The 25,597-nt window shown below is 41.1% G+C and overlaps 1 protein-coding gene across 6 annotated transcripts in view; it reads right to left on the reverse strand.

Moving 5' to 3' along the window:
- Positions 1–25,597, reverse strand: part of NPAS2 (neuronal PAS domain protein 2) — a 105,786-nt gene that overhangs the window by 73,479 nt on the left and 6,710 nt on the right. Inside the window, exon 1 of one of the 6 annotated variants that reach the window (XM_054628103.2) lies at positions 19,809–19,831. The exons of the other annotated variants lie outside the window; for them this stretch is intronic. The gene's annotated coding sequence lies outside the window, so the exon portion shown is untranslated. Of the gene's footprint in view, positions 1–19,808; positions 19,832–25,597 lie in introns of those variants that run through there. 6 annotated transcript variants of the gene reach the window in all.

The raw sequence follows: 25,597 nt of genomic DNA on the forward strand, positions 1-25,597 counted from the left end.
AATTGGTGACCTTCCATCAGTCAGTAGTCTCCTTCACAGTCCCTCACTTGTGAATTACAAGTTAATCAAGAGTACAATGGAAACAATGCATCCATGGCCTGCTCGCTGCATTCATTTCTCTCCTCAGGGTGGATTACAGATGTTAAAGTTGTAATGAGCTTTCTTTTAGTCCAGTTTTGACCTCAATTCTGACTTTGCCAGAAAAAATTTCTCATGTGAGTTCACACAAGATGTATTTGGAAAATACACTGGGATCTGGAAATGAGCGTTGTGAAGCTGGAGTAGTCTAAAAAAGAGTATCTCCTTAACTGCTCTATTTTAGTGTGGTGGGTTACGTGGAAAATAGTTTAAACAGAGAATACTATTTCACAAGAATCAGTGCAGAGGAATGAGTATTTTAGCATACTGCCCCATTTTACACAACCTGATCTGAGCCTGGGGAATTTCCCCTTAAAGGGGATGCAATACCTCCACTGGAAGTATTTATTTTCAAAACACAGAGATGCACAATAGCTGTGAATTGAATACGAGGAAAGAATTATTCTCCTACAGTTGATAATACCAGTGGTAACAATGAAAGAATTATTCTCATTATAAGGAAGAGTTGATCTGAAAGGTAAAAAGAGGTGGTAATTAATTTCCTTTAATAGTCACACTGGGATCTCCTGTAGTGTGCAGTCTGATGTTAATAATATATTTTCCCCCCTATAATTAATGTTCATGTTCTGTTCCTGGGGGACTCTTCTCCACTACCCTCAGCATTGTCATTACTTAAGCATGCACAAGCAACTTTACCACTTTAGTGGCTGCAATAGCTAATCCAAGCACTGCATCCCTTGCCTGTATCTTCTCTCCTGTCATGTGGGTGGCAAATGGCATCACTAGAACATGCAACCTCAGGAGAGCTGAGAAATAATGAGGTATTTTGTCCCATTGTGGAGGATTGTGCAGTTTTAAAGGAAACAGTAAGACGACAGAGAGGGAAAGAGTGAGCCCTCTTTGTCTGCCCTGCTTTCTGAGGCTTGTGATTCATGGGTGCAGATGTTGCACCTACTTGCCAGCACAGGGCTGGGGCACAGCATGGTGAGTAAGGAAGCCCTTGGATCTCAGGGCAGCCTGTGGCTCTCATGCCAGCCACCAAGGGCATGGGAAGAGAATGAAGCCAGGGCAGAAGCAGCATGGCCTGAGTTTCTTCTGGATGTCAGCCTGTAGTTTAAATGAAAGCTGTGCTGTGCACCAGAGACCAAACAATGTTTGACTTATTCTAAAACACTCTGATTAAGCCGAGTTTGATGCTCCTTAGCTACAAACGCAGACATGACTCTTCTCAGAAAGCAACAAATCTGAGAGATACTTGTGCTTAACAGAAAGAGAGTAAAAAGCTCAAGAAGGAATAGGAGACTAAGTGCTTTAACATTCTACCACTTCCTTCCACCTCTGCCAGATTTTATACTTGTTTAATTTAGGATTCCTGCAGAACAAAAGTGACACAGAAAACAATTATTTTCCCTTTATCACTAAATTTCCTTTAGCCTGCTATGCAATGCTGATGTGCATTCATCACACTTTAGAAGATTAGGGAGAATGACTCTCAACAGACAAGTTAGAAAAGAGGGAGCACAGCAAAAAGCTCAGATACAGAGCCATTTTGTTTTCATAGGATAGCAGAGATAGACACCTAGGAGAGCACAGTATTGCATTTAAGCTAACTCAAGTCACACAAATGCAAATATCTTCTGTTTGGTTTTGCTTTGTTGTTTTTAAAAATATGTTGTCTTAAGCAATTGGGCAAAAGTTTCAACACCAAAATGTTTCTGGAAGTGCTTTATTTCCCTCTTCTCCATCCATCACAGCTGCCAGCACTGCCCAGTACAAACGAGCACTCCCACACCAGCATATCCAGCCTTACAGCACCATCCAGCTCTTCTCATGCACACAGGCAGGTTGGCCTTTGCTCCAATATAGGAACTTTCCCTTTGGCATTTACTTATTTCCTAAAATGAGAACACTTACAGCCACGACACATACCTATGACAGCACCTTTTAGGGCTCGACTGGTGGTCTATCTTTTTGTTTGAATGTGTGCTCTTTAAATTGCAAAAGCTCTTCCTGGAGCAGCAGAGAAAGCTAAAGAAACCCTGAGACTCACTTCCTTCATCTCCTCCCTCTGACCTTTCCTACCCTCGTTTTTTTGGTTCTCGGCACAAGGAAGAGTAAACAAGTGAAAGACAGAAGCAGCACCATGTTCACAAACTTTCCTCCCTAATTTCACACTTACTTTACACCTGCATCCTGAGTCAAGGATATCTCACTGAATTCTGCTAAAACTGTAGTCTACCCAGAGATTTAAATATTCTGGAAATGACTGTAAATATAAAATGTAACAGATTTTGCCTTTTTTTTCCCCTTTAGGGGAAAACTGAAATATCAGCAGTTTCACTTCAGAACTAATTTTTATTTACTTCTCTAAGAATAAAAACTCTATTATGCCAAATTTTGTTAGCACATATAGACTACTGCCAGATGTAGATCTAAGAAAAAGGAAAAAATCCTGGCTTGTGAATGGCACCAAAAATGCCCAATACTAAAGACACAGATGTAATGTACACAATGACATTTCTCCCTAGTTGACATATCTGTAAAGCAGTAAAATGACTAATTAAATAACAAGAAAGATGGAAATGGAAGGTGCCACTATCACTGAGCCATTAACAAGAAGGTTCCATAAGACTCAGAGATGGGAAGTAAGCAGAATTAAGGCTATAATGCACAAAGCCACACAGAACAAACGCATATACCTAGAAGAAAAGCCTGAAAAATAAACATCCATATTCATAACATAGCTAACATAGTATAGTGACTTCATAGTAGCTTAACCGGAAATATTTTATTGTATGGAAAGTACTTTGAAGGGTGACATTTCAGCACATGAACACTGCTTATTCTGACAAAAGGTATTTCTCAAATACATTCAATTCAAGTTTTTTCCAAGTTTTCCAAGCTTGCATTTCCTACTTTGCATTGTGGGGTAGTGGGGTGGAGAGTGTGGAGGGAAGAGGAGGAGGGAATGAAAAGTAGAGATTATTTTTTAATTGAAGATTTCAGTAATTGTTTTCAGATCTTCACATATCTAGGCCTTGCACGTTTAAACAAATGCAAGTGCAAAATATTATTAATGAAATATAAATTAAGGAGAGAGCTGACAAAAAGGTGATATAGCATTCTCTGTCTGAAAAATGGCATATTTTCATGGAAAAAAACAGTATCAGAGACACTTTGTGCATCTTTCAAAGAAATCTTTGGGACACTGCTTTTATGGAAAACCTGGAATACATCTTCTCTTTAAAGAAATAATTCAGATTTTCTGACCTTTTCAGTAAAAAGTAAGAACATTTGGGAAGACACTTAAATATTCCAGATTTTCTTATTAGATGTGTTTCATTTGCACATAACTCATAAGCTACTTGCAGGCAGTGTCCACCAGAGTAAAAACTGAAATTCCCTGTTGCCTGTTCTCCCACACTGGGTAATCACACCTTGAGACTCTGATCCAGGAGGTGATGTGGGTAAATCATGAACTGCCCATGCAAGTTTCCCATTCTGTCAGACCAGCTGGGGATAGTGGTTTATGCCTTTCAATTAGAAAGCTTTCGTGGGCCTTCTCCCTCAAAACAGCAGGAGGCACTGGGGTGCCAACAGATCCACAATTTCCAGTAAGAGAGCCAAGTAAAGCCATACAGTGGTGGTGCTTCACATCTGACCTCCCTGGTGTGACTGGAGACCTGTGGGTGCTGACCCCAGGCTCCAGGCAACAATATGATCCTGCTGAGTGAAAGCAGCTCTGCTGCTCTGAACAGTGCTCTTAAACAAACCAAGCAAAATAATACATTTACATTACCACTTACTCTGAGAATGTTACCTTCTCTAGAAGAGGGGATATCACAGTGCTATTTAAAATAATTGTGGCAGCTTGGTGTGCGTAGCGATGCTGTTCTCCCATCCACAGGGAAAATCATGTCTGGAGATGCACACACAGTCTTATCAAAGGTTTGTTTCTAATAAGGGAGTAACTTAAGCCCTTTTTAACACCTGCACTGCATGATTTAATATACTAATGTGTAAACCTGTCTCAAATGTCCAATCCTAAAAATGTTTTACTTTCTTTTCAGTACTCTTAAGTAGTTAGTCCTGCTAATTTAACTCCATCAGGCTGAAAGGCATTAAATGAAATGTCTAGAAGGAATTAATTTAAGTACTTATCAAAGACCATATCAATTTCCACTGGTAAGTAAAATGAATGTATGTGAACTGGAATCAGATACATTGATTCTGTTCTATTGTGAAAACATAGCTTGGAGATAAGTAGTACTATGATTATTTGCCCAGGAAAATGTGCATCATCCTAACAGAACAGTCCTAACAGTCATGACCTTGACTAAACTACTGCACTCCAGCTTTCTCAAAAGCAGTGCCAAAATACCAACAACAGCATGACCTACATGTCTGTTTTTTGAGGTGTCCATTTTACAATGAGGCTTTGAGAGAAGCAGTCTTTATTCAAAAACATTTATTGACTCATATGTGCAGTTCCTGCTGTACTTCTGCTTAAAGAAAACTAGAAGATAGGACACTGTTCAGAGCCTGTGCTTGGGCTATAGCTAAAAGGCAAACAAAAATGCACCTTGCACTGGCATTTTCAAAGGACAAGTTTGATACCATAAACAAAGCTCATTTGTGCTTCCTGAAGCATCATTCTGCCTTAGGGGTTAATGGCTCAAAGACAGCACAGGCTGCTCCACATGGACACTAATACAAGTTTAGGAATGGCATCAGCTGGTGTCTGTCTTTGGAAAAGCTGAAGCTGAATATTTCTGGCTGGCTCCTCCAGGCTGAAAGGCTGTGATTCATTCTAGGCTGGTATTCATGACTTCTGAAGACCTGAGTTTGCTCAAGTCTCTTAATACTCTTGCTGGAGCTGAGACTGGGGCTAAGGACTGATGAGGATGAAAAACAGGTGCTATTGCTGGGAAGATCATAAAGCTCAGAAGAGCAGAAACTCAGTAAAGCATGACCAGCTGTAGGGCTAAGTGGGAATAATGTGCTTTAGGTCATGTTAGTCTGGGGTTTAATAGCTTGGTGTAGAACTAGAGTTTGGATCCAAAGAACTGAGTTAATCACTGGATCTCAAAGGGCTTAACTGATGATTCAGATAAAGACAACAGCAAAACCTCACCACTGGCCTCCCTGAGCAAAGGCAAGGCTATACCTTAGCCTGAGCCAACACATCAGATTCCTCATTGCTCACCCTTGTGCAGCATACGCTTCCAAATTCAATTTTTAGCCATGGGAAGCCTTTATGCTGATACATCGAATTTTTCCAGGGCTATTATTAGCTTACTGAAATGAAAGTGCTTGTTGATAAGAAAAAGCTTAGATAAAAAACCAGGACAAAGTGACCCAAACACAAGTATGGCTTCACAGTCTTGCCAAATATACACATTGTGCCAAGGCCTATCATGCACTGGCTGCGTCTGTGCAGAACCTAACAAAGATTGGCAGGCAGGTAGCTTGGGAATAATACCATCCAAGGCAGCAGGCCCTAAGACACCCCCTTAAGAAACCTTAGAGGACCATTTCTTGACATCCTCTCTCTGCTGCTGAAAAGAACAGTGTCTGGTCAGTGACTTGTTCCTTCTGAGTAAATGAGAAAGTGGGATCATCAACCAATGATCTGAGAAATAAAGCAGCTTACAGCTTTCTATCGTTACACAGAAAGCTTTCTTTCTGTTACATTTGCACGTGATGCGTTCATCAGCAAAGATTTTTAGGGTTCTTGCCTGTCTTTTGGCATCGTCTCAATTTCACTAATAAAAAAACCCCTCTGGCTGTTAATCATAGATGCTGGGGGAAGCACCTTCTTTGTCTTGGGTCCAGCAGAAGCGTCCATGTTGTGATGGGAATGAGGATGAAAATGCCAGAAAGTCTCAAGGGACCCACTCAGCTGGACTGAACAAAAATGCCAGCAGAGAAAATGGCTCGTGCATAATCCTTGAGTAGATACAGGCTGCTAAAATATACCAAGGATGAGGGCTAGTGTTAGAGCTAGGTTTAAAGGGCAGGGTAGTGGAATCAGCAGCTTCAGGAGTGCTAATAGCACTGACCCTGCAAGGTCACTGGACTGCAATTGGGGCTGAAGGGCAGGTAGTTATTTGTACTGTGAGGAAGGGCATGTGAACTTCTTTTGATGTGCAAGTTAGGTTTAGAGATAAGATTGATAAAAGTCTCGTATCTGACTGGGTCTGTAGGGCTGGGAGAAGAATGAGACAATGACTGAGGATTCATTTTAGCTCAAAACCTGGGGTGCTTCAGTTTCTGCAGTTCTTCCAAACCTCAAATGAAAACTAATCTTCTCTAAGCTCCTTGGGGAAACCTGCTGCCATCCTACCACCCTGGGCTTTAGACCAAAAATTGATTAAACACTTCAGATCCCATTTCCCTTAACCCCAATCAAGATGAAGGCAGTAAAACTCAGCAAAGCATTTGCCTCTCAGCATATGTCCCAAACCTTCAGTTCAACCCAACAATTCCTGCTGATTGTCCCGGTAGAGCAAGTAGCTCACTTCTGCCTGATTTTAACTGCAATCACCATCCTAAGCCTTATTACATCTTTACCACCTGAAACTTGTAACAGAAGAGTAAATTTAAGATGTTTGACTCCTGCCTTGTCTGCCTCTCCCTCTACGGGTACAAGATCCACCAGCAAACTGAACTGCCCATTCCCAAAGCCCTACTTCATGTGTACGCCCAAGCTTGCTTACCCTGTCCTACACCAAACCCAATGGGGCCAAAATTCACCTTAGAGCTTTTGGTTCTACCAGTGCACACTTCACAATGGCCTTCTGGTCAGTCTTCTGCAATCCATGAATATTTCTCCTTGATCAGTATTTCAACAGCTAAAACTTAACAGTATCTCCTTCACAAACACTACATAAAAGTTGCCCAGTGTCTCCTCCTTTCCTCCACAGAGGGGCTTCAAACTCAGGTTTTCCTCTCATCATCCAGTATTAAAGGGATCCCAGTGAACTCTTGCAGCAATAAATGGAATTCTCCTGATCTTGTGATTGCCAGCAATAACCCAAAGTGACTGTTAATCTCAGTTTTAATTTTCTCTACCCCAAAGCCAAGCAGAATAAGATGGCCTGTGTGGAGTAAAGGCCTGAGAGCAGCTTGGAGACTGGTATTCCTTATTGACTTGAGTCCATTTACCACCACCTCCAGTTCCAAGAGGTTGTGTTCGCTAATGGGTGCTATCAGATATGCATGATGAGGCTATTTCAGTCTCTGCTGGGTGTGGGTCATTTAGCACACCCGTCAGGTGTCCCATGTCAGGATTAGGAAGAGCAGAGATGGAAGAGTTCCATTTAGTACCATGTCCTAAAAGTTCCTCTGTTCCAGGATGATATACTGCTGTCTGGTTATGGCTATGCTTATTAGAATAGTAAAGAGTTTTTCAATATTTTTACACTGAACATTTCTCTTTCTTCTCTACAAAAATATCAAGCAAATATTTTTTGACAGTTTTTGACTCATTGAAGAATTCCTTTGAAAAAGGCCTGGCTCACCTCCTTTATGGTGAGGTGACTGCCTGATTGCACTGCTACAAAGCAGTACTGCTCAGCTTCAGGAGGCTCCTCTGAAGGGAGGTTCACTGTCTCTCTATGCTTACATTCTCCCATTCCTCCCCAGCCTCCCTAATGATAAATCAGGCATTCCAAATGAAGTCTGAGGGTCTGAATATCCACCTTTGTAACTTTCTTGAGCCTTGTCTCCACATTAAGTTTTCTAGAAGTGGGCTGAGTTCTTTCAGAAGTGGAGGGATTGGAAAGCACAAAGGCAATCTTTCTGCCTTAGAGCTATGCAGGAATTCCCCGGTCACAGCATTGGACATGGAGAGCATCCTGTCCACAGGTCAGTGAAACGTTCTCTGTTTTAAACTGCTGCATTGCACACTCGACTGAAACTTTTGGTTCTGAACAAGTTATATTTTTCTGGCACGTTCCTAGGAATGTAGATTTTCAGTCTGCTGCCAGGTAGAAGCGAATAGTTGAGTTCTTTAAGAGCACCAAGTGGCCTATTAGCAAGTGTAAACGCATCCAAAAAAATGAAAAAAGACTGTATTTCTGCTTCTGATTCACTGTTCTGTGCCAAATAACACTTTCTCAGTCACCTTTTCTTCCTCAAAGAGAACAGGTTGTGACAGATTGAAGTCTTCTCCCCTGCTATGTCAGGAGCCTTTATGTGACAATTACAATATCATTTTTGTTTTACGATCAGCTGAAGTCAGTTCAAAACAGCACGTCACCTCACACATGAAATAGCATTACTTTATGTGATGGGTACTGGAATTTGGCAGGAGCATTTCCTCATTTGCAGTCTGCTTTTTTCTGTCTCAACTCGATGCAGAGTAACTTCAGTTTTGAAGTCAGTCAGGCTTATCTGGAGGAGTGACTCATCTAGGGCAAGCAGAGTAGCCAGCTTCTGCTTGCTCTGAAATGTTAAGGAGTGGAGGAGGAGAAAAATTACAAATTCATGATGGGGAAGACCTCAGACCTTCCAGATAAAACCTGTGATATTTATCGGCAGCCCTGTGAGCAGCAAGCTCAGTGCTCAGCAGGCAGTCTCTTTATCCCCTCACTTTTTCATGGTGTTTGCCTTTCTCTCTTGTTGCACCCAGCTCACGTGCCACAGGCAAGACTGGCCTCAGAAAGTTCAAAGAGGAGCCAGCTGGCTGCACATGAGTGCTCAGATCAGTGGATCCTACTGATGTAATCAACAGCACCACGTCTTCTAGCTTTTTTTATTTTGTACGTCTCTAGAATAGCAATTAGCCAAGAGCAGGTCTAAATGCTGCAGTGTTCAGAGTGATTCTGGCTTTCCCTGACAATTGCTTTTTCACATCATCTATTATACCTAGGAAAGTAATAAAGCATTTTCCATTAATAACCCCTCTCACTTGTGATTTCTCTTTTTGTGGCCAGAAGAGACAAAGTGTTCAGTCAAGGCACAAAAATCTCTCCAAAACAACCAGTACTATAATTCTTCATCTGCCAAAACTGCTATCACCATGAATTCAAGACACTCAGTCCTAAAACCATCCACTCTTCCCAATTTCTGACCGGTTACTACTTGTTTCCTGGTTGACAATTTTTTTTTTTTTTCTAAAATGTTTATTTTTTAAAACCAAGACCAACTCACTTCAGATGTGAGACACTTAATCCTCCTGCATTCAGATTCAAAAGGAAGAGTTTGTAGAAAATAAAATAAGTTTTTTGAGCAGTAAAACTGTCAGAAAGCTCTTGAGTAGGTTCTCTGGTGTCTGCAGGGACAGGAGGCCCCAACATAAGATGCATGTGGACCTGTTGCAGCGAGTCCAGATGATTGATCATAGGTCTGGATCATTCCACACCTCTCCTATGAAGACAGGCTGACTGAGCTGGGATTGTTCAGCTTGGAGAAAAGGCGGCTTCAGGGAGACCTTATAGCTGTCTCATGCCTGAAGGGGCCTGACAAGAGAGCTGCATGGGACCTTTCATGTAGGCATGGAGTGATGGGATGAGCAGGAATGGCTTTAAAATGAAAGATGGTAGCTTTGGACTGAATGTTCAAAATAAAATCTTTGCTGTGAGGGTGGTGAGACATGGGAAGATGTTGCCCAGAGAAGCTGCGGATGCCCCATTCTTTGGCAATGTTCAAGGCCAGGAGAATGGAGCTCTGAGCAACCTGGTGTAGAGAGGGAGGTGTCCCTGCTTACGGTTGAAACCAGTTCATCTTGAAGGTCCCTTCCAAATGAAACTATTCTATGATTCTATGATCTGAAGGAAAATAAAGAAATCTTCATCATTAAAAAAAAAAACAACAAAACCCAACTTCGATTTGTTTATGGAATAACCCTTTATTTTACTATGCTATGAGACACATGGCCTGACATTGTCCTCTGCTTGTATGGCCCCGTCAGACATAGGGAGAAAGATAGTGTATTAAACACTCAGGAGCAGAAATGCAAAAGCTCAAGGTGGAGATTCAGAGGTTAGGAGTCACTGAAATCCATTTGAGTTCATTCTTAAAAAATTATCAGACTGTCAGACTGAGCATGTCCCTTTGACTTCAGTATTCCGTGTGTTTTAAAATCTAACCAAAGAGCATTAGTGTTCACTGCTGTATATTTACAGTATACAGTACAAATGAGAACAGTAACTGCCACTCAGATGTAATGGTCTTTCCTTTAGATGCTTGATATTCTATACTGCTAAGTGCTGCCTGAAAGTTGATTTACAGATTTAAACTGCATTTAGTACTTTAATTTCCTCGTCCCATTTTAATTTTTTTTTTCATACCCAGGCAGTCCAAGAAAAATGCAAGTTTTGCAGATATCTTTATCGATCTTTGCTTTGTGATTTAGTAATGTGCATCATCTGGTTCTTACTTGTACATCTTAAAAACCCAGAAAAGGAAGATGTTGAGCCCGTGTTCTAAAATAGGTATATGTTTTAAACATGCTATTAAATTGTAGCTTCTACATTTTCTAGATTTTTCCATTTCCTTTCCTGGAGTTTTAATTCCTCTGGGGCATATCATAATGTCCTTACTCAGACAAAACTACTTTTCTATTTACATTGTTTCGGTTGAAAACTGCATGAGGCAGTTAATATCTGCAATACAAGTACCTCTTTATCATTTGTCAGCAAAGTTAAATGGTTTTTTGACATACTAACTATTGAATAAAGTATTAAGGTCACGGGTCCTTTTCCGGCAAGTATTGCCTTAAAAATCCAGCAATAGCTCCAGATTAGTAGTCACAGTATTTATACAGATTTTAGGCATGATGGCTCATGTGCACTCAGTTTTTTGTACTGTTTATGTAAAAAAAAAAAAAAAAAGCAAGCTGCCTCAGTCTTGCATGGAGGTTTCCACATTCTCATCAATTCTGTTCACACAATCAAGCTCTTTGGAAGTTAAATTTCAATTTATCATTTTCATTTTTGTACTTTTTCCCCTTGTGTTCGCCTTTCCCTCCATATTTATGCCTTTATCTAAGGGTTTTGGGCAATGGGCTGTGGGCCTGCTCTAGTGTCCAGGAAGTAAGCTAGGAGAGTGCTCAGCATTTGATCATCACCATGCCGTGTGACATTTCACATCTTTTATTGTAATCGGAATTTCAATAGCCTTGTCAATACCAATGAAATTTATAACGTGCCAGGAGGGCGCTCTCAGATTAAGCTGTTTTCTTGTGTATTAAAGGGCTGTCATGGAACATTAACCATGAGACATCAACGAAATGGACTGAGACTTTAACACAAGTTTAATGACCTAGAGCTGGAATTCAGTGCCCTTTCTCCGAGGAGAGCTACTTTATTACTCTACAAGTAGTCTCAGTTTGTTCATGGGACTGCTTGTAAGATGCACTCAGTGTGATTAAGAAGGTCAGAATCTGTCCCTGTTGACAAAAGACTACTTTGACACTTCAGATTCCCTTTGTGCTGCTTTTGCTTTGACTGGTGAGCACTTCATCAGGTGAGTCATCCCCTTTCACTGGGACTAAAGCTTGCACAGCTTGATCTATTTGGATTTATGGGCATACCCCATTAGGCTACACCACCGAAGTGAAGGACACTGCTTTGGAATAATGAGGTATTCACTGTGAGCAAGTAATATTGGACTGGGGCTAGAAACACACTGTGAGCATGCTGGCAAAGGAGACGATTCCTCTGAAGTGATCTGAGCTGGCTAATATTCTGTAGGACTAATAACCCAGAGGGGAAGATTTGTTGCATAAATGCATATGGGACTGTGGCTTTAAATTCCTGCCTTACAGATGGCCCTAAGCACAGCCCTCACTAAGGCACTGAAGCAGCAGCAAGTAGGATTTCAAGCCTCCCTTTTATCCTGAACTTCCTCAGGGACATGCATTTTGCCTGCTAGGTGAGCAAGCAGTTCAGGCTCTACATCTAGAATGCTCAAAGCCATGAAGAGTAGGCCAGCCAAGCTGGCTTGTGGCTACCAAACAGACATGGTTGATTGTCCTGCTTCTCCTGCACTGCTTATCTTCATTGCTGGTCCATGTTCCTTCTGTGAGCTCACTAAATTCTGTAATTTTGCAAAAAAAAACCAAAAAACAAACAGCCATCCTTTACTTTTTTCTTTTATTTTCTGATAGAGAAAGCTGACAGGACTTCTTCAGAAGCCCTCATTAGGTAGGACAGCAAAGGCAACTGGCAGAAGTGCCCAGCTAGGAGCAGGGAACAGGAGAGGGAAATCTGGCATTTATAAATGGGACTGGTCCTCCACCACCAAAGTGCACTTGTGGTGGCAGACTGAACTTAAATAACTTGTAGTCTGTGATGAAACCTCATCTTTCAGTTGTCAGTAGACTTCACCATGAATCCTCTCAGTTGATCATAGCAACTTCCCTGCATGCCTTTCAGGGAGGCCTGATTTTGTGGTTGTTTAGGCTCAAGAAGAGGAGGTTCAGGGGGAATCTCATCGCTTTCTACAACCGCCTTAAAGGAGATGTAGTGAGGTGGGGGCCGATCTCTTCTGCTGTGCTTTCAGTTATAAGCTGACACAGGGAAGATTCAGATTAGATATTAAAAAAAACCAAACCACTGTTTGTGTTGTCAGACATTGGAACTGGTTGCCCAGGGAGGTGGTGGAGTTGCCATCCCCAGAGGTGTCTAACAGCTGTGTGGATCTGGTGCTGGGTGATGTGGATTAGTGGCTTAGGGGTTACAGTGATAGTGCCAGGTGAGCAATTGGGCTGGATGATCTTGTAGGTCTCTTCTAACCTTGACGATTCTATGATTCAATTGGGCCAGTTTGTGTCAATTTTGCCATGAAAACTAGAAACTCAATTGTGGAAGAAGACTATCACATTTCCCAGGCAACAATGACAGCATTATTCCTTCTGAGTAATAACAATATCAAGATTACACTATTAAATTGAAAGATTACACTATTAATGCAAGATTACACTATTAAATTGAAATAGTTTAATTTTAAATTAAAATTCAGAGTATCTTTCTGGGAAGGTTCTCATGTTTTAAAAAGAAAGGAAAACTCAGGGAACAACAGGCCAGTCAGTCTCACTATGCTAAGGCACATAGAAAATAAGGAGGTGACTGATAAGCCAACACGGTTTCACTAAAGGCAATTTGTGCCTGATAAATTTGGTAGCCTTCTACAAGACTGTTACAGCACTGGTGAATGAGGGAAGAGCAGCTGACATCATCTACCTGGGCTCATGCAAAGCATTTGACACTGTCTGGAACAATGTCTTTGTCCCTGCACTGGACAGACATGGATTTGATAAATCAACCACTCAGTGGGTAAGGAAGTGGCTAAATGGTTGCACTGAAAGATTTGAGGTCCACAGCTTGCTGAACAAGTGGATAAGTAGCATTCCCTGGGGGTCAGTACTGGGACCAGTGCTGTTCAACATCTTTGCAGTGATACACAGGGCACCCTCCGTAAGTCTGCCAACAATGCCAAGGTGTGTGGTGCTGCTGACACTCTGGAGGGAAGGGAAACCACCCACAGGGACCTGGACAGGCTTGAGAGGTGGGTCTGTGCCAGCCTCATGAAGTTCAACAAGGCTACGTGCAAAGTGCTGCACCAGGGTCAGGCAATCCCAAACACAAACATAGGCTGGGCATAGAAGGGATTAAGAGCAGCCCTGAGGAAAAGGACTTGTGTGCTTATTGCCCTGAAAGTCAACCATATCCTAGGCTGCACCAAAAGAAGTGTGACTAGCAGGTCAAAAGAGGCAATTATGTCCCTCTACTGTGTTCTGCAATATTGACCTCAGCTCTGGAACCCCCAACATATAAAGGACATTGACCTGTTCAAGTGAGTTCAGAGGAAAAAAAACAAAACAAAAAAACAAACAAACAAACAAAAAAAAAACCCCAAAAAACCAACCAAACAAAAAAAATCAGTCTTATTTCTTGTCAAGGCTTTCTTTCATCTTACACTATGAACCACAGAAATGCTAGAGTTTTTCCCTCAGGCTTTGATCACTGTATTACCATGACAACAAGGTATTTATTATAGCCATTATAGGTGGACTTCAGATGGTAACTGGATCCCTCAGAAGTCCATGGGTGAGCTTTTGGTCTCCAAATACCAAGATAAATGAAAGAATTACTTTCTCCTGAAGAGGTATCTAACAGGTAACTTATTTGCTTTCAATTTTTTCAGCCAAGTCCACTGCCTTCCATCAGTTTAAATCTACTGACTATTTTAATTATACGGAAAACCAGGTCAAACTTTTGTTCACCACTTTGCTTTGCTTTTTGCTGACTGAAACCTGTAATCTGGCAAGTCAATGCATCAATCTGACAGGATGCGACATATGGGCATCACAAAGGTTTTTATTCTTACTGTTTACATTATTCTACTTTTCAGAGTTTTCCAGCCTTGCACAGCAGAAAGCTGTAAAGCTTTGTTCTCAAAGAGCTCACAACTAAAGAATGCTATTTTGCATACATAGAGGCTTGGAGTGTAAAAATATATGATAGAAACAAGAACTATTACTCCCTTGAAGACATTGATGCATGAGGGTAATCAAGTCACTTTAGCAATAAAAATAGCTTCAAACTTAAGCACAAGTTTTAATACCTTGTTTAGTCAAAGGTATACTACAAAACATGCAATTCTAGCTCAGCAAGCAAGAGAATGCAAGATTCTTAAAGACTGTTTCCTCAGCTTAAGGAGTATCCAGACAGACAATGGAAGTCCTTCTAAACAAGGCTTTGTAGACAAAGTAAATTATAAATACACATTAAAACTGCCATTAATGCCTGTCAATCTGCTTCTAAAAGATGTAATTAGGAGATCAAAAAGCTAATTAGAAAATCTGTTTGATCTCAAGAGTTTGGTTACATACTGACAATCTTGAAATAATTTGTATCAGAAAGAACTGTTAAAGCTTTATATAATTCTGAACTTGAGCAACTGATATTTTCTAAGATTCAAAAATGGTGCACAGTTCTTTAAAATGAAAATTGTATCACCAAGGTAGTCATAAAAGTTAGTACTTATTAGTAAGGAAAAATGTTTATTGATTTACTTAAACCAGATAAAATGTATAACTAAAAATCTCAAGAAGATGATTTAAACATACCAAACCCAATGTTTTCCTAGCAGAAACACCTGAAAACAAACAAGAAAGTGTGCAGGAAATATGGATTTTATATAGGGCTATCCCTCACTGGAGCTCTCTCAGCTTCTGCCTTTTCTAGGGAGCAGTCTGGGGACAGAGCCTGCCAGGAAGCCTTGCCTGGTTCTTCCAGTTTCAAGAATCTTAGAAGAAACCACCACACTTGGCTATACAGAACATTTCCATGATTAAACCACTTGGGTTGAAATTCTGCAGTCTGGTGTCTGCCTGGGAATTTTGATGATTCCTATTTTCAGCCAGAAGAGTTAAGAAGTAGAGATTATATATTTATGAGAAAAGTTAGTCTTTGCTTTGCAGGTGTGTGTGCTCTTTGCAACAAGGATATCCTCATTAAAAAATCTGCCTGAATTGACCAATGTTTAATAAAACTGAAGCTTTTACCCAACTATATTGAGAGTAATGTAATGTGAGTACTGGTTTGGGCCAGGCTAAGCTAGCACTGCTGGCACAAAAGTGCTCACATCCTTCCCCTGCCCATCCCAGCTTATGCCAGTAGCTGTGAAGTGACTTAGTGAACTGATTGTGAACTGCCAGTGAATTAAGCTGATTTAAAGGGACCAGCAACAACTAAAAAAAAATAATTATTTGAATACAGTGTGATTACCAAACTATTAAGTACTGCATAACAATGAATATACAGGAAGGGAGTAAATCAAAATTACACAGGCTGACTTAATTATACTATTTCTTAATTTCTGAGTGCTCAGTTTTGCATCCATTGTTAGCATTCAAGGCAGTTTCTGTGAGTGTGTGACTTTACTAGATCTTTAAAAAAATGGAAAACCTCACTATTTGGCATTGTTGTGATATTTCCAAAATATCAGCAGTCTTCCACTCGTGACAGCTAACAACCTGCATCAGCCAGAGTGGTCACAGGGTCCTGCTGCAGGAAGGGACAATGGGCTGCAGTAAGAGGTAGGCCATAAGATGGCTCTCCTGCTGGGCTTTGAGGCACCACAGAGAGGCACCATATTTGCCAGCACTGGCATGCCCTCCCAGAAGACCACACAGGCCAGCTTTTTCTGCCTGTCCTCCCTGACTGTCAGCTTGATGCCTCCTTCTGTACCTCAGACTCCTCCTGACCCCAGTTATACACTGCAGGATGAGCACATGGTCATCTCCATTTCTGGCTATCCAAGCCCCAGGTACTTCCTAAGAACCCCACTTTCAGACTTTTCTCAGCACAAAGACCCTCCTCCTCCAACCTCTTCCTCCCATGTTGCCACTCAATCTCCCTCTTCCAGGCTCAGCTCCATGCTTGCTCCCTTCATGACATCCTCTCTTTCCAGTAGATCACACACCCCATCCTTAGCCAAGCTTGTACTAAGGGCTTCTTTTCCATCTCTTCTTTTTCCTCACTGCCATGGGTTACAGCTGAAATTTCCTTGTCTCCCTTGCTCCTTGTCTGTGTTCTTTCTCCTACTGGTCATCATTTTCAACTCCATCCATGCTCACTGTTCCCACTCCTGCTGGTCCATTTTTCACCCCAGTGCATCATGTCCTTGCCTGACCTGTACAAATCCTTGAGTCTCAGCCTTGCCTTTATTTCTTCACTCAGCTCCCCTCAAGCCCCACTTCTCCTCTCATCCAGAAATGTAAGCCACTCTAAAGTGTCTTAAACCCACACTGGTTCCAAAGGAGATTCTTTGTCTTCCTCTCACCTCTGCAACCTGTGCGGCTGCCCAGTAACCCAGCTTAGGAAAATGCAACAGCTGACAATTAACTCATCCACATAAAGAAAAGGCTAAATTTCAGCAAGATCAGCTTTCTGCTCTGACACACTGGTGTCCAGAGTTGGGAGTAAGGCAGCACTATCCTTTGCAGTAGCAGCAGGGATGTACATGGATGTGGTGGTCTGACCCTGGCCAGATGCCAGGTGCTCACCAAAACTGCCCTATTACTCCTCTCCTCAGCTGGATAACAGACACAAAATGTAATGAAAGGTTCAAGAGCTGAAGATGGGGAGAGAGACTGGAGATCATCCACGAGATACTGTCCAGAGCAAAAGAGACTCAGCTTGCGGAAATTAATTGAATTTATTGCTAATCAAATCAGAGCGGGATCATGAGAAGTAAAACAAATCTTAACACCACCTTCCTGCCACCACTCCCTCCTTTCCAGGCTTAACTTTATTTCTGATTCTCTAACTCCTACCCACCAGTGGCAAGGGGACACAGGGAATGGGGGCTGCAGTTAGTTCATCACATTTTGCTTCTGCCACTGCTTCCCCCTTGGGGAAAGGAGTCCCTCCCCTGTTCCAGTGTGGGGTCCCTCCCACCAGAGGCAGTTCACGGAGGACTCCAACAGGAGTCCTTCCCACAGGCTACAGTTCCTCACTAACCACTCCAGTGTGGGTCCCTTTACCACAGGGTGCAGTCCTTCAGGAGTGGACTGCTCCAGTGTGAGTTCTCCATAGAGTCAAGTCCTGCCAGCAAACCTGCTCTACTGTGGGCTCCTCTCTCCATGGATCCACAGGTCTTGCCAGAAGCCTGCTCCTGTGTGGGCTCCTCTCTCCTTGGATCCACAGGTCCTGCCAGAAGCCTGCTCCTGTGTGGGCTTCCCACGGGGTCACAGCCTCTTTTGCACATCCACCTGCTGTGACATGCAATCCTCCAGAGGCTGCGGGTGGCATCTGCTCCCTGTGGTCCTCCATGAGCTGCAGGGGCACAGCTGCATTACCGTGGTCTTCAGCACAGCCTGCAGGGCTATCTCAGCTCCTGAAGCACCTTCTCCCTCTCCCTCTTCACCACCCTTGGCGTCTGCAGAACTGTTTCTCTCATTTCTTTTAATTCCTCTCTTCTCTGGCCAGAGTTACTCCTGCCCATAACTGGTTTTTTCCTTCTTACGTATGTTATCCCAAAATCATTAATACCTTTGCTGAATGGCTTGGCCTTGGCCAGCAGTGGCTCTGCTTGGAGCCACTTGGCATTGGCTCTGTCAGACATCAGGGAAGTTGCTAGCAGTTTCTCAGAAAATACACACCTATAGCCTTCACTACAACCTTTCCATGCAAATTCAATACAATGGATAAAAGCAGTCTTGCAATTATGAGTTTAGCCAAAATGGGTAAGATTTGAGGAAGCAATGGGAAATCAGTCTTAAATGGAAAAATACACTATACAGGCAATGCTGCCTGAGTTCATGCCAGAAACATCTTATGACTCCCAGTTACTGCTTTGCTCTTTAAGACAATGGTTTACAAGAGGTGTCATGCTTTGGCAGAGTGAGAGGAGATTCACATCAAATACATTTCTCCAAAAGAAGCCTGCAGACTAGCTATGAAACAAGACTAAGAAGAAACTTCTAAAACGTTATTAACTCCAGAATAAAATGCAAAAAAAAAAGGGCTGGCCTGAAGTGAGACACTTCCTACATTATAATCCCCCCAAAACAAGCAACTTCCACTGTCGTCACGCTCAAGTCAACATGCAAGAAGAAATGCAACAATTAAGGCTATTCATCAGTTGAGGTTTTGAACCCATTATCCATATTCTATTCAGGTGTAGTCTGTATTTCATATTTTGGGGGACACTGTCAGTGAGGAATGTGAAAGAACCTTCAGTGGACCCTATGTTGGAAACATCTTTCTGCCAAGTCTACTATGCTCCCCTGAAGCATTCTTTTACTGGGATAGCTCATTCTGCTCAGGGAAAGGGTTTAGTTTTGCCAGTAAAGTACCTGCACACAATACATATCTGTTAGAGGAAGTTACCACTGTGCCCTTACATGTGCTAGTGTCACAAAAATGTTTAAGAACAGACAAGATCTGGCTCACCAGAACAACCTTCCTGCACAACCATTTCTGAGCTCTCTCTGCAGTGTCTTTCTCTTTCCTTCTCTGTGTTGCAAAACATTAATCTAGATTCATAATTCAGATCCTCAAAAGAAGCGAGAAAGGTTACATCAGTGCCTGAGTCACTTTAAGTTTTGCACACAAAACTGTGAAAAAACATTTTTCATGAATGAAGTAGCTAGAAAGAGGCAAAGGTTTGGGTATGTGCTCACTGCTGACAAATACTTAATAAATTTCAGAAACCTTCTGTGGCTGATGCAACATGAAAAATCCTCAGAGGACTTAGCATACAGCACCGTCTTCACATGCAGATAGCCAAAAGTGTTTCGCAAAAGAACACTGTCCCCTTCTTGGGGTGCCAGATGGGTGAATCTTAAAACTGACAAACATGAGGTTGCAGAGCAACCAAAAAATTCTAATTATAAACCTACGTCACATCATCCAAGCCATATGCAGAGTAATTCAAAATAAGGAGAAACAGAGGAACAAATGGGTAGACAAAAGCAGAAAGTTCAGGCCTGCTCCTCTTCTTGAGACCATACACAGACAAAAAGAACAAGGCCCCTTTGTGGCATTCTGATTTTCAGACAGTACATCTTCACAGCTGCCGTGCTACTGCGATGAGTGCTCCCTTTCCATCCAACCCATCCTCGCTGCTCCATACATGAGTCAGACTGGAGACCCGTTCAGCCCCTAAATATGTGCTTAAGTCTTTCCATATTCAGGAAAGAAACTCAGATGAAATTCTGACTAATGAAAAGCATGTGCTTAAGTGTTTACCTGAATAAAGCTGCTCTGCCGAATTTGTGCGAAAATGTCAAACGCATGTCAGGCAAACTCAGGATCTTCCACAGCACTCCTGTTTGCAGAGCCTCTGCCATGAAAAGCACTGTATCCCAAAGGGGGAAAAAGTTTTTCCTGGAGAGCAGCCCAGAACGAAAGGAGCCATCAGATCAAAGATAAGTCTTACCTCCCCCACTACACCCCTCACTTCCCCAAACAGCAGATCAAGGCAGAGGAGGACTACAAAAAAGGAAAAAAATAGATTCGTTTTCCAGCAGAAAAATGAGACATTCCCCTGACTCCCTTGATTTCTCCAAGCAATACAGCTAGGAGCAGGCTGTTGCTTGCCTGGAAGCTCATAGACCACAAGATGTGAAGTCATGGAGTGCCAGTGTAAAGTTATTTATTGGCATCTTCCGCCGCCAAGCCACTTCACAGTTTGGCAGTACGCAGGAGGGTGTTCAAACTGACCACAGCAGGCTGACCTTTCTGCTTCCACAGACAGAATGGTCTCCAGCCCCCATGATTCAAGAAGCCATGGATACTTTTGTTTGTTGGCCATTATTCATTAGATTTGGGAGACCAAGCTGTTTAAACTCAAACTTCTTGAAGCGAAGAAAAAAAATGTTGCACATTTTACATTATGTCTTGAAAATATGAAAGCTTGCTGCAATCTTCAAACACAATATTTATGAATTGGTCTTTCAGCCAAATCCACTTTTGCATAAGGATATACAGCTGCTGGTACCCAAAAGTATGATAGCTCCCAAATATATCTTTGCCATTTTTAAAATCATTCTAGGGGTTTGAAAATAATATTTTCTTTCATTGTAAGCGAAATCTCTAGCTCTGATGTTTCAAAGACAGTCTGAAATTAGCCGGGTTTTGTGTGTGTTTGTTTGTTTGTTTGTGCACAAGAATAATTGATTAAATCAGCACAAGCGTAACTGATTATACACTCTAACAAAACTACTGAAGAATTCAGCAGCAAAACCAGCAGTATCATGAAGAGCTATATCCAGTTTTTATGCTTACATCTCCTATATGGAATTCCCTCTTAATTATACAGTAGCAAATTTGAAATGTGTCATCACCTCGTACCACTGGATATCACAGATTACAAATGAATGTAACCTGAATTTTTCAACATTGTTAAATAAATTTTTTTTAAGATGTCTCTTTAAACTTTTTCATTAAAGGGGAAAATTTGCATAGAAGAATATTTAAACATTCACAACTTACAAAGAATGTCAGCCCTCTTTCATTAACCAGAGCAATGACCCTCTAATAGTTTCACACTGAGAAAAAATATGCAGAGAAATATGCCATGTCTAATGCCAATCAGGACTTTGAAAAAATATATATATTATAGACTGGTCAAATGAAATGTGAAATTCAGACTTAAAAATTGAACTTTCATCCTTCAGTCTTCTGAAAAATCATCTATTTTTAATGGAAATAGAAAAGCTATCTTTATCAAATTTCTCATTCAGCTGACAACAATAAATCTATTGTTCAGATGTAGTGGAAATGGGTCTTTGGAAGAGGAGGGTTTTAAGAAAATCAAACAGAAATTGCATCAAAGAAGAAATGCTTCTTTAACTGTCATTACTCTCTATATATAGCCTGCAGTTTTTGATTCGTTTTAGGTTTGCCAGAATAACAGGCAATTGGGCACCATGAAAAATTATTTTTTTATCATTCCCATAAGAGAAAACGTATTTGCTTGTTTAAGGGAGAATAAGCAAGTTTAGTGTTATGTCTTTTGCTTTAAGAAGTATGTCTGCAGGGATCCAGATGCTGAGAAGCAGAAAGCTGATAGCTTTAGCTTGAAATGCTACACTGTACATTAAGAAGCCATATACCGACTATTTATTTCACAAGCATGAATTAGGTCCTGTGACAAAGAACAGAACTTTCAGTCATTTCAGCAAGAAAATAACAATACTTGGCACTCTCCAAAGGTTTCCCATCTGAAAAATGCAAACAGTTAAGAGGTAGCAGGGTGAGAGGGGGACTGAGCCACTGTGCAGGAAACCAATGAAGCTGGGACATCCAGGGAGAGCTCCAAAGCCACCAGGTGTTGCACATCTGGAAGCAAAGTGACAAGGTACTGCCTGATGTATCCTGATCACCACAGAGGTGATCAATGCCCAAAAAAACCCTTACTGTAGCTCCTCTTCCTGTCAATGGCCTGTGTAGCATCTCAGAGCCCTGGGCTTCGTGCCCCTCTCTGACACCTGGTTATGACTGGCACCCAGAATTGTTCATACCCTACAATACTCTGTAAAGCTGTCCTAGTTTACAGATCAGAGAAGTGATGCACAGAAAGCATTATGTATGTGGTCTAAGCTCATAACATTGCACAGTAGAAGAATTATGAATAAAACCCATTTCTCTGGAGATTTCCAATTTTGTCACCCTCAACAAAACCCCTTTTACACAGACTTCAAAATCCGCAAGTATTTTTTTCTGACTGCAATACTATGCCAAATATTTATTTTATCAGTCCAAAACTCATTTTACTGAAACCCTGCATCAATACTTCAGAGGAAATGCTAAGATTCTACCCAGAAGAAGAGGAAGGATTACTGAGATGAATATTGTGCAAATAAATCTCTGCCTGGATCACCAATCTTACAAACTGCTGCTTTGCCCTAAGGCAAGTACCTTAAAATAAGCACCTGTACATAGAAGGGGTCTAAGCAAGCTAAATGAAATTCCTGGAAACATGCATGATGTATATCAACTTTTTCCAGTGCTGTAGTCAGTGAAGGTGAGAATAACAGACTGAAAGAGAGTGCGAGACAGTAAGAGGAGAGAAGAAAGGAGGGGAGGGCAAGGTGAAAAGTAGAAGGTGCTAAGACCTGAGAGAAGTAAAAAGAAAAAAAGATCCTAGTAAAGGAAGCTAAAGATTCAAAACCAGAAATATAAAAGGAGAGGGAAGAGTTAGAATACAAAGTGAGATAATTTTAAATTTTTAAATTAAAAAAAAAAAATCAAACCCAGAAAGTGAGAAAATTTAGACCTTTTAGAAACTCAAGTCAGTAATTTTCTGTCAGCCAAACTCTCCTTGATTTTTGCCTTAATGGGAGTGGGAGTTTTGCCTTAATGAGGACAGCAGGACAGGCACCAAATGCAGCTTCATTTCTTATACTTGAATAACAGCGAGACATAACAAGATATTCTGTTGTAGAAAAAGATTATGCATTTTTGAGTAAATATGGATGTTACAAGCCAGGCAGTATAAATGTAATTGCTACAACGAGCTGAGTTACCTCAGTGTGTGTCAGCTGACAATAAGGTCCTTTGTGCTGGAAAGAAAGAAAAAAGATGGAAAAAAAATGACTGGTGCCACTCTACAAACAATCAAATTAAAGGCCCAGAATTATTCCAGCAAAGCTCCCATTGATTTCAGTGACAGCCCAGAAACAAAGAAGATTCTTCAGTCCTTCTTCTAAAAAATATAAATACAGGAATGACTATGAGTGACCTATTTATTTTTCATCAGTCTTGCTCTTGCTGAAATTGTTGGAAATGCACCCAGCTGCTTTACAGAACTATTGTTTGATTAGGCTGTTTATGTGAAACTATCTATCCCAAATATTGTATTACTATATGAAAAAAAAGGCATTGAAAAGTAGATAGGAGAATAAAATATTCTTGTCACCTTCACAGCCAAAGATAAAGCAAATTATAACAACTCGTTGTTTATCTGATGAACAGGATGAAGATTTTGCCTGAGTAAATAGTGGCCTTAATGGTCCATGTAGAAATCATATAGTTGTCTTCCCCTTTATAAATTATGAACTAAAAGAACCCTCGCTGGAAGTGTAACTGGAATGTGGGTATGTCTAATGCAAAACCTCCAATTTAAAACCTTTTCCTGTTTTATATGTCAAAACCAGGAACAGACAACATACCACAAGTAAAATTTATAGAATTATCAATAAAAACACCGAGGCAGATATTTTGTATGAGAATTAGAAATAACAGAGAAATATCCTATCTCTAGCTGATCATGCTGCACACAGTATTGACTAAATTTTGCAAGCATACTGTTCTTATGCATAACATGGGAAATATGTCAGCTCTCCCAAAGTATTAATGAGAGGTGTCCCACCCAAACCAATAAATCTAGGGCATGTTTAAAGTCAGATTTATTCAGCCACTGACTCAATCAGATAACCAGGAATGCTCAGGTTTTGCATGGTTACATCCACCTGTTGATTTAGAGATTACAGGTGGAAGCTGCCTTATTAAAATTATACTCCAGCTTAAAAATTTGACACACCTAACAGAGAGAATCAAGAGAAATATAGTCTGGTCTGTTATTGATGATAAAAGGATAATAAATGATCAAACTCAATTATTACTGTTTGCAGGGCTAACATTATGCTTAAAGAAATTCATTGCCATCTGCAAGCCTGTTAAAATTGATTACAATTTTCTTGTGCTGGTTTTCTTCCCAATGGTTGAATAGCATTGTCTGTTTTTAAAGGAAAAAAAAGCCCCAAAGATGCTTGAATAATAAATTGTTTATCCCTTGATAGAACAAACCATAGTGATGAACTTTAAGAATGGTTACCAAATTAGAAATGAGAGTGAAAAACAAGTACTTTCCTGTTCAAGGCTTTGTTTTTAATGTCTTTTTATTTTTAACTAGATTGAGTGCTGATTACAGAAAATTCAAGGCTACCCAGACATCAGGCTGCTCAATTGACTGGAAAGTTTGATGACTTCTCTGAAAAGTGAGGTCTGTGTATGAAATTAAGTCAGTATCACTGGTTCTAGATAATTTAAGGGGGAAGAGAGTAAAAGGTTAATACTGCTTATTAAATAATGTTAAATGAGATGAAACAAGACGTGCAGGATTCAGGAGGGCTCTTGGAGCTCCGGTTGTTTCCCCAGGCTGCTTATGCAACCTTGTTTGTGCAGGCAGTGCAAGGGCCTGCCATTTTATTACATAAGGTAGCCCAAAAATATACAGCTAGGCAGTTGTGAGCTCCATTAAGTGCTGCATTGGAGTTGCTGTATCAGTTAGCATCTGGAAATTTTAGGCAACTACCAGAAGGACTTAAGACATTGCTGAGTTTGGGAATGGTGCTTGTTGTTTTAATAGCAACAGACCTCATCCAAAAGCCAGCAAAATGCCATCAGTGTGAGCTGTATTTTAATACATTGTGCTTTGACCATCGCTTAAGTAAACAGGAATACAGCCCTTGGTTTAGCACAGCCGTCACAAATGCAATCCATGGCTTTAAAATCTGCCTTTCAGATGATTAAGCAAATTGTCTGGTTTAATAAACAGCAGTCAACACAACATTTCTGTTTTAACCAGTGCTTAAATTCAGTGGATAACTGAAGAAATTTAATTCCCAGTCCTCTCATTCTCAGTTCAGAATGTCAAGGCCTGGTCTTGTAGAGACAGATGAAACTCTAACTACAGCAACACCTTGTCAGAGAAAATGCCCTCCTTGGCCCAAATCCTCTCCCTGGCACCAAGCAGCAGGGAAGGCTGGGGAAGCCTGTGTCAGCAGGGTAGGCATGTAGCAATATTATAGTCTCCCAGCAGGAACTTCTTCAGCCAGGCATTGTATCTCATTATTCAATGCCTTCAGGTGGGATTGCTTCCCTGAATGAAGTGCTTTCTGAACCTACTTGAACCCAAGAAGATAATCCTCACCATGACTGCACAGCTCCACAACAGGACACCAAGGAGGGCTCTCAAGCAGTATACACAGCTTTTTGGAGTACAGTTCTGGACCATGCCTTGGCTCTTCTTT

The sequence above is a fragment of the Agelaius phoeniceus genome, chromosome 2 (assembly GCF_051311805.1).
Source record: "Agelaius phoeniceus isolate bAgePho1 chromosome 2, bAgePho1.hap1, whole genome shotgun sequence".
Classification (NCBI taxonomy): domain Eukaryota; kingdom Metazoa; phylum Chordata; class Aves; order Passeriformes; family Icteridae; genus Agelaius; species Agelaius phoeniceus.